The sequence below is a fragment of the Brachyhypopomus gauderio genome, chromosome 14, assembly GCF_052324685.1.
Source record: "Brachyhypopomus gauderio isolate BG-103 chromosome 14, BGAUD_0.2, whole genome shotgun sequence".
In the NCBI taxonomy this organism is placed as follows: Eukaryota; Metazoa; Chordata; class Actinopteri; order Gymnotiformes; family Hypopomidae; genus Brachyhypopomus; species Brachyhypopomus gauderio.
The window spans coordinates 17,837,378-17,851,969 of record NC_135224.1 but is presented as its reverse complement, the minus strand read 5'-3'; the positions used below and the strand labels follow the sequence as shown (position 1 = coordinate 17,851,969).

At 42.1% G+C, this 14,592-nt stretch overlaps 1 pseudogene; it reads left to right on the top strand.

Annotated features, from left to right (window-relative positions):
• Window positions 1–9,101, top strand: part of LOC143474586 (uncharacterized) — an 84,723-nt pseudogene extending 75,622 nt beyond the window's left edge.
• Window positions 9,102–14,592: the final 5,491 nt, after the last annotated feature.

The following is a 14,592-nucleotide window of genomic DNA, read 5'->3' as shown; positions in this document are numbered from 1 at the left end:
CAGCATGGATTGTGTATTTGAAGACATCTACGTCGAGAAAAAAATATATTGACAAAAGTGGAGAGAGTTTTCAGCTATGGGGACATCATTCATCGTGCACAAATGACATACAGACTTTTGGCCAGCAAATGCAATGCAGAATAGTTTACTGAAATGTCTAAAGTTGCAGATTCCGGTTAATTGTTCAGTTCTTATATTTGTTTGTCTTGTGTCACTCACACATGTTCTCCAAGAAACCAGATAAGAGAAGAGAGGGAAAATGCTGTTATGGTTCTTTGTATTGTACTGTGAAAATATCAGCACTTTTTATTTGAACATGGAGTTCTACTTATGACTTTTTCACAGAATATTTATTTCTGGAAAATTGTAGTTTAAAGTATGAATATTTTTGCAGCTAAGTTTAACAAAATGAACTGTGCAATAAAGAGGTGTAATTTTAATTTTTTTTTATACTTCGTGTTTTCAGTTGCACATGTTTTATCAAGATTTGAGGAGAATACAGATTTAAAAAAGAACACATGTCTATTATTTACATTTAAAATATACCTGCAACATTGGTAAAAAAAAAAAAAAAAAAGACTCGAAAGGACTTGAAATTCCAAGTTTCAGACTTGGGACTTGACTTGACTGTTGCCTGTCTTGACTCGAGACTTGACTTGAGTTGACTGTCTTTGCTTGAGACTTGACTCGAGACTTGAGGTATAAAGACTTGGACTTACTTGAGACTTGCAAAACACTGACTTGGTCCCACCTCTGCTTTCTATTAAACCATTATTTTTCCCTGAGACTTGGCGTGATCGCTTCCTTTTAGTTGCTTACCCCTGCCCGTCACAGAATGACCAGCCACCCTTCGGAAGCCGCCGAGTCTCTTTTACTTTCTCCTTCGTTCGTGGTCATGTCTCGTGGTAAGTGTTTGTCTACGTGGTGTTTTGTGAAGAGTTCCGCCGTGCTTTTGTGTTGTGTTTGTGGCACGGCGAGGACCAGGGCTGTCTGCCCTGGGAAAAACTCTTTGTCTTTGTCGTTTGTTTGTTGGAAGAGCTCTGCCGTGCTCGTGTTGTGTGTGTGTGTGTGTGTGTGTGGCACAGCGAGGACCAGGGCAGTCTCCCTGGGTAAGCTCTTCGTCTTGTGTGGTGTTAATGTGTATGTATGAACGGTAACGTTGGTCAGTGTGCGTCGCTCGTTTGTGTGTGTTGAATGTTTCATGTGTGACGCGGGTACCGCTCATCACCGTCGCCTCGCTCCCCTGTCGTCTTGTGTTTAATGTGGGGGAGCGACTGCGAACCTGAGCGGCGCGTCACTGTCTACCGAGCGCACACGTATGGGTTCCGTTCGTTGTTTGTACACCGTTTTGTTTGTCTAGTCTTTGCGTGTGTGTTTTGTCCTAGCGTGTTGTCAACTGTTTACGTGTAATTCCACGCATGCTCCTCCCCTTAAATGTGTGTTTGGGGGGGGACCGGCTGTGGTCCCGTGCCGAGGGCGTCGCTCCCGAGGGAGGCCCTGAATAGGGTAGGGCGCGTTTGTGTTTTTTGTGTGTGTGTGTGTGTGTGTGTTCTGTTCTCTGTGCAGGTGCTTCTCCTTGGCGGTGTTCCTGGACCTTGTGGGGGTCTCCACCTGGCAGGAGCCCCCTTGTGTTGTGGGGTGCCCGGTCATAAAGAGCCCCTCCCTAGAGGGCTGGGGCCCCCGGATGTTTTGGGGACCATGGGGCTCCGGTCTGAAAAGCTCCTGCTGGGGATGGAGATCCTCCCTCCTGCCCGGGGTGACCAGGAGGCCCTTGGGGCTGCTCCCCAGCCCGCGTCGGGGGTGCTCTGGGCCTCGGTCTCTGGCGCTCCTGGGTTGGGTGGAGGAGTCCACCTTGCGATGAGGGGCCCCGGGAGGGGTTGGCTCCCCAGGAGGCTGGGGTGACTCCTAGCAGAAGGCAGGGGTCAGCTCTGGGAGGAGTTAGGTCCAGGAGGTGAAGTAGCCAAGCCTTGGAGAGGTAGCCTGCACGCACACACATACACGAGGGACGAGAAAGGAGCCCACCTGTGGGGCTCACCGGCTGAAGGCCGGGTAGGACGTGAGGGCCCTGTGACCGACCGGGGCGTGGTTTTGTGTTATTAACGGCCCAGTCGGTCCAGGGTCCCGCCCAGGGAGGTGAGCTGTTTAATGTTGTGTGTTTTATGTTCCAGCTCCCGGACTGCAGGAGGTGTGTTCCTGCCTGTCCCTGCCTTCCTGCCCCTTCGTGTTTTGTGTGCAGCCGCTGTGTGCCACACACCCAGTGGAGGGGAGTGCGGCTTGGTGGGGGGGTCTGTCACGGTGAGGCGGCCCCCTACCGGCCGCCTCCATCCACAGCGGCTGTTGTTGTTGTTTGGTGACGTCATGTGCGTCCCTCAGGTGGGCGGAGCCCGTGATCCGTCTCACCTGAGGGTTGTTTGTTTGCCTATATATGTCTTGTCTTTGTACCAGTTGACCGCTGGTCATTATATCCTTAATTTGGATCTTTTGCACGGGTTTTGGTTTGCACACTTTCTATTAAACCATCTTTTTCCCTGAGACTTGGCGTGACAGCTTCCTTTTAGTTGCTCACCCCTGCCCGTCACACATACAGACTATAAAGTTCACTTAAAGAGGCAGGTCCTGAGGTCCTGAACTCTACAGGACAAACTCAGAAATACCAGAAAAATATATTGGGCTTTATTTAATATCACTGAGATTTATTGGTTGCCACATTTCTAGGAAATATGGATGGTATTATTTTTACAATAAGAAAGCTCTCATTTATTATGGTGAACTATCTTCATTATTATCTTGATGTGAATGGTGTATATCTAATAATGTCATACAAAATAAATTGTTACCAAATTAAAGCTCAGTGGAAGTGAGAAACAGGGTAAATAGATTTTGTATAGATGTAGACGTCCTGTAACTTCCACACTACATTTGGAAGAGCACGCTGTAGAAATTCAGCATGTGTGAATTATTTAAAATTCTCAGATAAGAAAACAGATTAATTACACCACAAGCCTTTAATCTCCCCAAAGAGTTTTTGTAAAGCTGGGTTTCCTGTCACTGTGGGCCTCAGAGCACAGTAGTACAGAGCAGAGTCTGATACTGCAGCAGGGGAGATCTTCAGATGTAAATGCTTTTTACTGTTTTCAGTTACAGCTGTTAGACGAGGAAGATGAGAATTTGCAGGAGGTTGAAATGGAGAAATGGAAACTATAAAATCTGGTGCAGAACTGGGATACTGGCGATACCAGTAAAGATAATAATTTGTACTGTATTTGCATGATGTAATAACTTCCTCCCCCTCTAAGACGTGCTTCTCTGATGTAAGTGTCTCAACTGTCTGTGCTGAGATCTTTCCTGAGGAAGACAATTGTAAAGAAATATCAGCAAAGTACTTGTTGAATTCTTTCAAGTTGTTCCATCATTTTTGAAAAATGATTTTCATTTAGCAATAAAAGATTAAGTTAAACTCACCTCAAAGTGTCACTAGGACAAAAAATACAAATAGCAGCATGATGGAGATGTGAAGTGAGTGAAAGCCAAAGCTGAATGGGATTCATATAGTTTTATACTGAGATACTATGCTCCACCCTTACACCACCTCACACTGCTCCACTATTACACCACCCTACACTTCTCCACCCTTACATCACCTCTTGCTGCTCCACCCTTACACCACCCCACACTGCTTAATGCAGATTTACAAGCAACCCTTCCATTGTGGTTTGGGTCAAATCTGACCGATTTACATCTTAACACACTCAAAAATATTGTGTTTTACATCTGATTGCCTCAAGACCTTATGCTATCCTCCACAATATGTACCTAAACATGTGAAAATGATTATTACATCTTTCATTTATTTTTGAGTGTTTTAACCTTATATGGTCCAAGGGTCCAGAAAATCAGAAAATATTTTCAATGACCACCCCCCCGTACCCCCCCCTTCACATTTGTATTACATACAGGGTCCAGGGTCCACTGGGCCCTGGGCTAGTCAAAGTGGGCAATCAACATTGGGTTGGGTAGTTGATAGTCGTCTGTATGACTTTAAAGGATATACAAACAAAGGACAGAGGAGTTTGGCATGCAAAGGTGAGCAACCATCAACACTTTTGATGGTTGTCACATCAGGGGTTGATTGCATATTGTCAGACAGCAGACGAAGAATCTCTATAGAGACAAAGGGGTGAGATCTGAAAGAAGCATCTTTTCTCTCAGCCCTCATTATCCCTCCCTCCTCTCTGGACCTGTGTGTGTGTGTGTGTGTGTGTGTGTGTGTGTGTGTGTGTGTGTGTGTGTGTGTGTGTGTGTGTGTGTATGTATGTGTGTGTTTCATCCAATCATGGGGACATGATGCTATAAATGCTAAAAATGCTAAAAATGCTATAAAAGATGGCAAAGCGATTCTCAGTTCAGACTGCCTTACAGCTGATATTGGAAGAGACAGAGGATTTTGATGGTGATTCAGAAGAAGAAATTTCAGGATCACATTTCTGAAATATCAGAGTCTGATACTGATAATGAAAAGGAGCAGCAGCCAGCTCCGTTAGCACCAGCCCGTGAGCAGCTAGCCATAGGACCAGCCTGTCAGCCAGCATGATTTATGATTCATTTCCTTATTGTGTTACATTTTAATAAAAAAGTAACTAATAAATAAATGAGAGCAAACTAATTTAACATATGTATTGTTTATTTTACTTGCAATTGGGCTAAATCTGCTGATTATTTTAACAAAAAATGCAATGGGTCCACCACACCCAGCTGGACCTTAAGAATGTAGACCACGCCCGGATCTCATCAGGGTTAATCAACCTTGTAGCACCTGTATTGTTCCCGGTCAGAAGTGACCGCCATAGGAAATGAATGAGTATCCAGACTATATTCATTTATCAGACAGAAAACATCCCCATACACACCACCCCAACTCACTCACTCACACACACACACACACACACACACACACACACACACACACTCACTCACACACATTTCAGACTAAACAATGTCTTTTTGCGGGTGCACATCTCCTTCCCATGCTTTTGTGCCTATCCCCCACATGAACCACACCTTCCAGACTAATCAATGTATCATCTTCATACAGACCCCATATATATAACTTGATGTTTGCCTTGCACTCCTTTGCCTTGCACTCCTCCATCTTGTGTGGATGACGAGTCCACCTTCCAACTCTTTTTCCCAGAGTGCATTGAGGTAATTATACTGGAGATGACAAACCTGGAGGGGAAGTGTGGGTTTAGGGACACCTGCAGAGAAATCGACCTGGTAGACCTCTAAGCCTACATAGGTCTGATGATTTTAGCAGGAGTAGCCTATATTGCTCAAACAATGAGGCTACAAAATATCTGTGGGATCCAATCTGGCGGGCCTATATTCCAGGCAACTATGTCCTTACAACAGTTTCATTCCTCGCACACCAGCCTCTACCAGTCTGGTTAGGAGTGTGTAAGCCCCAGCCAATGTCCCAGCCCCAGCCCCAGCTGCTGCATCAACCCCAGCCCTGGCTACTCTCCCCTAACAAGGAAATGTGTCCTTGAATTCACAAGCACACACACATACACACACACTTCATGCTGAGTTTGGTTTTCAACTTGTTTTTTTACATGACATTCATTTTGTAATACATTTTCAGTGCCTATTTATATTTTCACTGCTGTTATTTTATCTGTGTCATGTGGTCCTGCTTCCCCCCTGTCAGTCATGTCTTTTGTTTTGTTCTCTGTGTGTTTGAGTCTTTTATTTTGAAATCCCTAGTTGAAATCCCTAGTCTCTGTCTTCACACCCCTGCCTTGTTCTCCGCCCCTCGTTATTGCTTTCAGGTGTGTCTTGTTGGGTTCCTTGTTTAGTTAGTGTATTTAAGTCCTGTGTTTGGTCTCTAGTGTTGTCGGTTATTGTCAGAGATGGGGACTCGAGTTTGGGACTTGGACTCGAGTCGCACTTAAGTCGCATATACAGTGACTTCAGACTCGACTTAGACTTGCATTCAAAATACTTGCAACTCGACTTGGACTCGTGATTTGAGACTCGTGAACAATCTTTTATTTGTAATGTTCTTTTGTGTTTCATTTGACAACCTTTTCTTCGCCTGTCTGAATGCTTTTTACTTCCCGCTGACGTAACATTTTCCGCGACGTGTCAAATATTTCGCAAGTGACCGTTGCGCGCAACTCCGCACACCTCACGCGAACCTGGCACTGCGCGCGCCGCAAAACATCACGATCATCGCAGCGCTGGTGAGGACGCTCACTTCTGTTCCACCATTCATAATAAGTTTTGGGTACAAAACAAGTACAAGTAGCAAATAGAAGAGCAGCAAACTGCAGCGTGTGTGGCATAAAAATACAGGACACTGGTTCCACCACATCTAATTTTATTTGCCACCTGAAAACCCACCCGGAAAGGTTAGTCACTGCCTGAAAGGTTATTAGCAATATTGCAATATTGGTATTGACTTGCCACCAGTGCACCAGTAGAGAGGGTGTTCAGTCATGGAGGCCTCATAATGCGCCCGCACTGAGCCAGGCTAAGTGCAAGTATCCTGTCAATCCTGATCTTTTAAAAATGTAATGCGTTAGTTGCATAAACATTTTCCTTGTATTGGACACTGAAAGACACCTTGAAGTTCAAATAGATTGTGTTTGATCCAGTTCATTAGGAGACAAATAGTTGTTGCTGCAGGGCTTTTTATGTCAGAATCATTATTATTGTAAAATTTGAATTCTGTTTTTAATTTTTATTTTATAATCACTAATTTGGTTGCTATTTTCTTTATATGCAGACATTTCATGTATATAGTTTAAAATGTGATTTTTTTTTTTTATTTCACAGCCCTCCTTTATCTTTTAGAACAAAATATAGCAGATGTTCTACTGAAAGAAGGGAATATTGTATCCAGAAAAATGTCAGTTTTGCAAAAAATACTTTTTAGAGAAAAATACGGATACAAAATTTATCTGGAATACATTTGTGTGCGTGCGCGCACTTTTAAAAATTGCATTTCTTCATTTACCAGTTTAAGCTATTATACATCAGAAGTGTCATAACAGACCATTACAACTATACAGTGATTTGCGACTACAGTGTCACTCAAATATTTGGGACTTGACTTGGACTTGAGAACAAAGACTTGAGACTTGCAAAAAATGACTTGTGAGTATCTCTGGTTATTGCAAGTCGTAAGTACTGGTTTTTGTTGATGCTGTTTTGTAATTAATGCTCCTTCTGTCATTGATGTTTAGCCTTTCATGTCACCTCTGTTCTTTGTGTTGAGTTCTATCGTTTACATGTTAGTTATTTTATTAAAACTCCTTAAAATCTGCATCTGCATCATACCTGCTCAGCCTGTTACAGTCTTATTCTATACATTCATGTTAAACACTACTTTGAGACATTGTTCACAGCTAAAGAATGTTCATCTCGGCAATCATCAACAACTCCTTAGTTTCGGGTCATGTGCCTACCGTGTTCAAGATGGCAAGGGTGGTACCAATCCTGAAAAAAGCAACACTTGACACCTCTGACATGAACAACTACAAACCGGTATCACTTTTCTTTTCTATCTCAAATTCTGGAGCGAGCAGTCTATGACCAATTATCTCTCTTCCTCACCCAGAACCAACTCCATGATCCTAATCAGTCTGGCTTCAAACGGGCACACTCAACAGAAACTGCCCTCAAAGCAGTGACCGAGAAGCTCCATGCTGCCAAGGCTAACAAGCTATCATCAGTTTTAATTCTTCTAGATCTTTCTGCAGCCTTTGACACTGTCAACCACGACATCCTCCTCTCTGTTCTTTCTAGCCTAGGTGTGACTGGCTCTGCTTGGAAATGGTTCCAGTCATATCTAGAAGACCGTTCCTATCAGGTAACATGGAGAGGATCTACATCCAATCCATGTAAACTTTCCACTGGAGTCCCCCAATGCTCAGTCCTAGGCCCTCTTCTCTTTATATACTCATTCCCTTGGTGACATTATTTTGTCTCATGGTTTCTATTATTGCTATGCTGATGATACCCAGCTAATTCTTTCCTTCCCTCATTCTGACACCCAGGTCTCTAGGCGTATCTCGGCATGCTCGGCAGATATTGCTTCATGGATGACTACTCACCACTTGAGGCTCAACCCTAGCAAAACTGAGCTTTTGTACATTCCATTAACCCCAAACCCACACAACGACCACAGTTTCCTTTGAGAACATCTTGTTAACACCATCAGAAACTGCTCGAAGCCTGGGTGTAACGTTGGACAATGAGTTGTCCTTCTCAACACATGTTTCAAAGCTGACCAGATCCTGCAGATTTCTCCTCTGCAACATATGGAGAATATGACCCTTCATTTCACAGGAATCTACTCAAGTACTTGTGCAGTCTCTAGTGATCTCTACTGCAAATCCCTACTTGCAGGTCTTCCTCTACGGGTCATCAGACCTCTACAACTAATTCAGAATGCTGCAGCACGACTGGTCTTCAATCTACCCAAGTTCTCACATGTGACTCCTCTGCTACGCTCTCTTCACTGGCTTCCAGTAGTGGCACGCATCAGATATAAAACCTTGATGCTTGCTTACAAAGCCAAAAATGGTCTTGCCCCTCCCTACATGATGTCCATGGTAAAAAGCCGATCTGTACAGCGAACACTTAGAACCTCAAGCTTGGCTCGACTTGAAACTCCATGCTTAAAGTCTCATGGAAGACAAAGCTCCAGACTATTCTCCGTCCTGGCTCCAAGATGGTGGAATGATCTTCCATTAGCTGCTAGGACTGCATAGTCTATTGCTATCTTCAAGCGTAGACTGAAGACTCACCTGTTTGTTGAGTTCTTACCAGAGCACTAATTCAGCTGATACCACTTGCCGCTGTTCTTAAATTGTATGTCTGTTTATGGTTATTTGTGCTTCTTGGCAAATGTCTAACTTGCAAAACACTAGGTAATGATACTGATTCCTGTAGTTTAGTAGTAGTCTGACTCAATGGTGTCTTGAATTCTGGCCTATCTGTACTATTTCCTAGGATGTATTCTGTGATCAGAAGCAAAGCACTTTGTAAGTCGCTCTGGATAAGAGCGTCTGCTAAATGCCGTAAATGTAAATGCCTAAAACCAATTAATTTGGTGGTGAAAAATGTTTGTGTTAAAACAGATCTGTCAGTTTTGACTGGGAGCACTACTGTGAGGGGGCGACCCCAACAGAGCGAAAGGATAAATATATTTGATTTCATATTTACCAATGCAAATCTTAAAGTCTGCCCTCCTGTGGCAGATTATTGTCATTACAATTTGATAATAGTGGAATAATGGTCAACCTTTTGCATTTTGCTGTGATGCGATCAGCTGACTATTTTCAATATTCTGTTGTAATAGATTCTGCATATCTAATTATATCATATAAATTATTTGTCACATTAATAATCATAAATGCCTTATGATCTATCTTATGAATATATTATTCCTATTTAATCTTATCTCTGTAGTAGGTGATTTTTATACAGCGTATCTGGGTTTCCAGTTACTGTGGGCTGCAGGGAACAGTAGTACAGAGCAGAGTCTGATACTGCAGCAGAGGAGATCAGCAGATTGATACATCTTTGGTCTTTTTCCTTTATAACTTCTGCAGACATTCTAGGAAGATTAGGGTCACTGTTCAGTGGATTTTCAAATACAGGAAGAAGAAACTGGTCTAGATGTGGGAAACTAGCGATACCACTGCACATTATAAGCATTACTATCACTGTAACTGCAGGAGAGAGTAACAGTTTCCCCCTCTGACACATGCTTTACTGGGTCAACTGGTTCAATGTTCTGTGTTGAGACTTCACCTGGTAAGGATTGAAAATGACACATTCAGCAGACACATTCATTCATAGAAACATACATTCGTGTTAATATTTTATAAGATTTATGCTTAATGGAAGAAAAAAAAAGTTAATTATCATGAAGATAAACTCACCTAAAAGTGTGAGTAGGAGAGAAAGTGTAAAGAGCAGCATGATGATGGAGATGTGAAGTGAGTGAAAGCCAAAGCTGAATGGGATTCATGTAGTTTTATACTGAGATGCAGAGCTCCACCCTTACACTGCTCTATCCTTAGACCACCTCATACTGCTAAACCCTTATACCATCTCACACTGCTTCAACCTTACACTACCTCACACTGATCAACTCTTACAGGTTCTCCCATCATAACTCTTTCTCTCATCATAATTTCATAATATATAGAAATAATAATATTCTGTTATGCATCTCTCATAAACATTTGCAACTGCATCTCACTGAACAAAAAGTGATCACTAATATAATGGAGAATGTGTTGTCAGATGTTATGTTTTCTTTTTCTTACATTTGCTAATGAGGATTATGATCAGAAATTCACACTATGCAAATACACTGCACATATACTGTGGAGCTATACAGAGATGCTGTCATGGTAGCACCCCTGACTCCTCCCCCTGGGCGTGTCTGTGTCTGCATGTTTACATTCGTATATATTTACATTTCCGTGTGTGTATTTTAGTGTGTGTTTGTATGTGCTATTCATATCACCTGCGCGTAGCCTCATTGCCGTAATGTGTAACACTTGTCATTTGTGTGTTTAACCTTCCTCTAGTGTTTTGGTCGTGACTGACCCGTTTGTAGGTTTTAAATGCATAAATGTACTACATAAATGTGTTTATTGGGTCAAGACTTTTTGATTTGTCAGGAACTTCTATTTAAACATTGTTTTCTTTTTACTTAATAATAAGTAAAAGACTCGGTTCCTCTCAAGGTTTCTTCCTCATACTCTTAGGGAGTTTTTCCTTGTCACTGTTGGCCTTGGCTTGTTCACTGGGGACTTGGACTCAAACACTTGTAAAGCTTACACTTGTAAATTCTTAATTTTAGAGACAGAGGTTTTTCATACATCATACCATGAATTATAGCTCTTTAAGCTATATCTCTGTACTAAGAGGTTCTCGTACAGTGTATCTGTGTAGTTGGAGATTTTTGTACAGTGTATCTGGGTTTCCTGTCACTGTGGGCACCAGGGCACAGTAGTACAGAGCAGAGTCTGATACTGCAGCAGAGGAGATCAGCAGGTCCACACGTTTAAGATTCTGATCAACATCAGCAGACAGACGTTGTGGGAGAGGTTAACTTTTAATACCACTTGGATAGATGTAAAGGAGGAATTCTGGTCTGGATTGTGGATACTGTCGGTACCAGTGGAGATTCCGCACAGTATCACTGAACTGTTTGTAGCTGCAGGTCAGGTTAACATTATCACCCTGAAGCACAGCACTATGGGATAAAAGTGGTTCTATTGGATCTGCCATAGAGTCACCTGCCATAGAGAAGAGAAGATAAAGTTAACAGGTTTGGATCATGGCAGAGTTACATAAGTCAACTAACTGCAATTTTTAAACAGACACTGACTAATGTATCACTCATTGTACAAGCAAAGTAATGTAACTGATAGAAATTAATAAATTCAGCCCTAACTTACCCACTGAAAGACACACACAGAGGAGTGTAATGGTGAACATGACTGATCTGGACAGAGTGATATTCTGAGATGTTTCTCCACTCTTTTATCCTCTCAGCTCCATGAAGCTTCATGAAGCTCCTCCCACAGCTTTGATTTACAGTGTCAACATTTTAATATCCTGCTGCAGGGTCCAGGCCCTACATTTGAGTCTCATTTGGGAAATAAAATGGCTGAACTGACTGTCTGTTAGCTGCCTTGAGATGTCACATTGAGTCATCTTTAGTCAGACAGTGTGTCCCAGTGTAGGGCCCTTATTAAATATAAATGTAAATGTGCCATATTTTGTCAATTGTGATTTTTCTCCGATTTTTACCCGTCTGTGCAGTTAGAACACACACACACACTGGTTGATTACTAGGGATGAGTTTTAATAAGGATTTGGAGACTTCGTGAGCTGTCATTTTCAAACATTTATAACTTCATATTGATGAAGATTTATATTTTCATATTGGCAGAAGAGCCTCTGACACTCAGAACACAATGTGGTCCATTCAGTACTGCAGTCAAACTCCTGATACTGACCCTTTGGTATCAGTACAGGAAAAGGAATGACTTGTAAAGAGGCAGAGCTTGTCTCAGATCATCACTGCAGTGTTGATTGTGCTTACATACATGTGAAAGTTTACAGTTATGGGTAAATAAATAGTGAGCAGAAGGATTTCAAAGACTGAAGCTGAAGAGGCACTAAGTGTTGAAATTTAGAAAGAACAAGGAGCTCCCCCTGGTGGCAAAAGCTGCTTTGATGAAGTCATCTGTGGTGCTTTGTGTACAGTGTATCTGAGCTACAAAAGGAAGCCTGACCAGACGGATGAAGAGAGACTTCACCACTTCATGATTCTCTGGTGTTGACTGTTATTCCGGCTTTTTACCATGAGGTGGGTAGTGAGGAAGATGATGCCATTTGTGTTCTTGTTTGGTCTTTGTTTATTGGTTAGGGAAACATTGTGTACTTTTCTGTTTGTTGTTTTCTTGCTTAGCTAAGTTAGTCTACCATGTTGTCCTGTCCTGAGTCTGTTTTGTTGTTTTTGGCCTTGTCTGTTCCTGAATTTTATCCCTCCTGTGTGTTAAATAAATAATTCCACCATATTTCCTTCTATGTTCTGTTTCCACTTCCCCTGTTTCTTTCACTGCTATTACAGCCAAAGTCTAGACTTGGTCATAACACACTCAGCTCCTCCTCCTAAATGGAGAACTGGTGTCTGATTGGTTAGGAGGCCAACCAATGTGAAAACTGAAATGGTTTTTAAGACGTCATGTAAAAGAAAACATGCGAAAATTAATATGTAATGAAGAATTACCACATAGCAGGGGTCACGAACGTCGCCCGCAAGGACGTCACGAGTCGCCCGCGGGCTTGTTTTAAAAATAGCTCACTATAGTGCCATGCATACCAAAGCGCTGCATCGTTTATGTTTTTGCTACTATTATAGATTGTCTGCGGTTGTTAGCGGTCTTCCCGTTTAGCAATTGACACTCGCACACGCACCCCCCCCCCCCCCCCCCGCTCAACAACTTTTCGTTAGATTGGTGCAAATTCATCTGGTAGCCCTCCGCAATAATTGGTTTCCAAGAAGTAGCTCCCAGTTTCAAAAAGGTTGGTGACCCCTGCCACATAGTATTAATTTGTTATTCCATTTGTAATTACTAATAACATGAAGGCAGCATATGGCTTGAAAATTTGTGCTTGGCTACAGTTTAATTGTTCACCATTAACGAGCATCAATAATATAAATAAACTTATCGAAATAACCAGTAAATGTACAGCAGCAATGTAGATGTTTCTAATAAAGAGGGCAGTGACTGTATGTTTATGTCCCATTTGATAAGGACAAATTACTTTGACAGTGGGTCAGCAAAGTTTTAGACATTAATCTAGTGAGTAACTTGCACTAGTTCATTCTACTATACCTCTGTGTGTGGGAAGAGGTTCTTGTACACTGTATCAGTGTAGTAGGAGGTTTTTGTACAGTGTATCTGGGTTTCCTGTCACTGTGGGTGCCAGAGCACAGTAGTACAGTGCAGAGTCTGATACTGCAGCAGAGGAGATCACCAGATCCACACGACTTTGTTCCTTTGTTTTTACAACTTTTGCAGACATACCAGAAATATTCGACTCACTACCAGTTTGTAAGACAGAAAGAAGGAACTCTGGTGTAGATGTAGGAAACTGGCGATACCACTGAAGAACATCACCAGTAGCACTCGTACTGTAACTGCAGGAGAGAGTAACAGGATCCCCCTCTGACACATGCTTTACTGTATCAAGTGGTGTAATTTCCTTTGTTAAGATTGACCCTGGAAAAGCAAAAATGAGATATTCAGTATTGTAATAGTTAACAGATATGTGCAACCTGTTAGCCACACTTTTACGTAGAACTATTTTTTTATTTCTCATGTTTCATTGTAAAAAAATCTACTAATATGAAGATAAACTCACCCAAAAGTGTGAGCAGGAGAGAAAGTGTAAAGAGCAGCATGATGATGGAGATGTGAAGTGAGTGAAAGACAAAGCTGAATGAGATTCATGTAGTTTTATACTAAGATACAGAGCTCCACCCTTACACCACCTCACACTGCTCCACCCTTACACCACCTCACACTGCTCCACCTTTACACCACCTCACACTCCTCCACCCTTACACCACCTCACACTGGTGATTGCTGTAGCTTCCTGTGAATGTATAAAAATCATTGACCTTCAAGGACATTTTAACTGCATTAGGTTTCAGTATCAATACAAATTTTTATAAAGTCTGCCCTCCTCTGATACATTGTTGTCATTACAGTGTGTTAACATTGGAATAATGCAGGGGTTCTCAACTGGTCTCAGTCCGGGACCCACTTTTTCTCATTGTCATTAAGTCATGATCCAGTTTTATACAGTACAAATGTTATAACAAATTAAAAGGGTAAACAATTGGTGGTTGCCATGGCAACAAGATGGTTCTCATGCTGGGCTACAGACTAAAAAATCACTCAAGGAGCCAGTAGGTCCTAAAAGGAAAAAATCAGGCGCCAATAACTTTTTCTAGGTGCCATAATATAAACTAATAAGCACTCACAT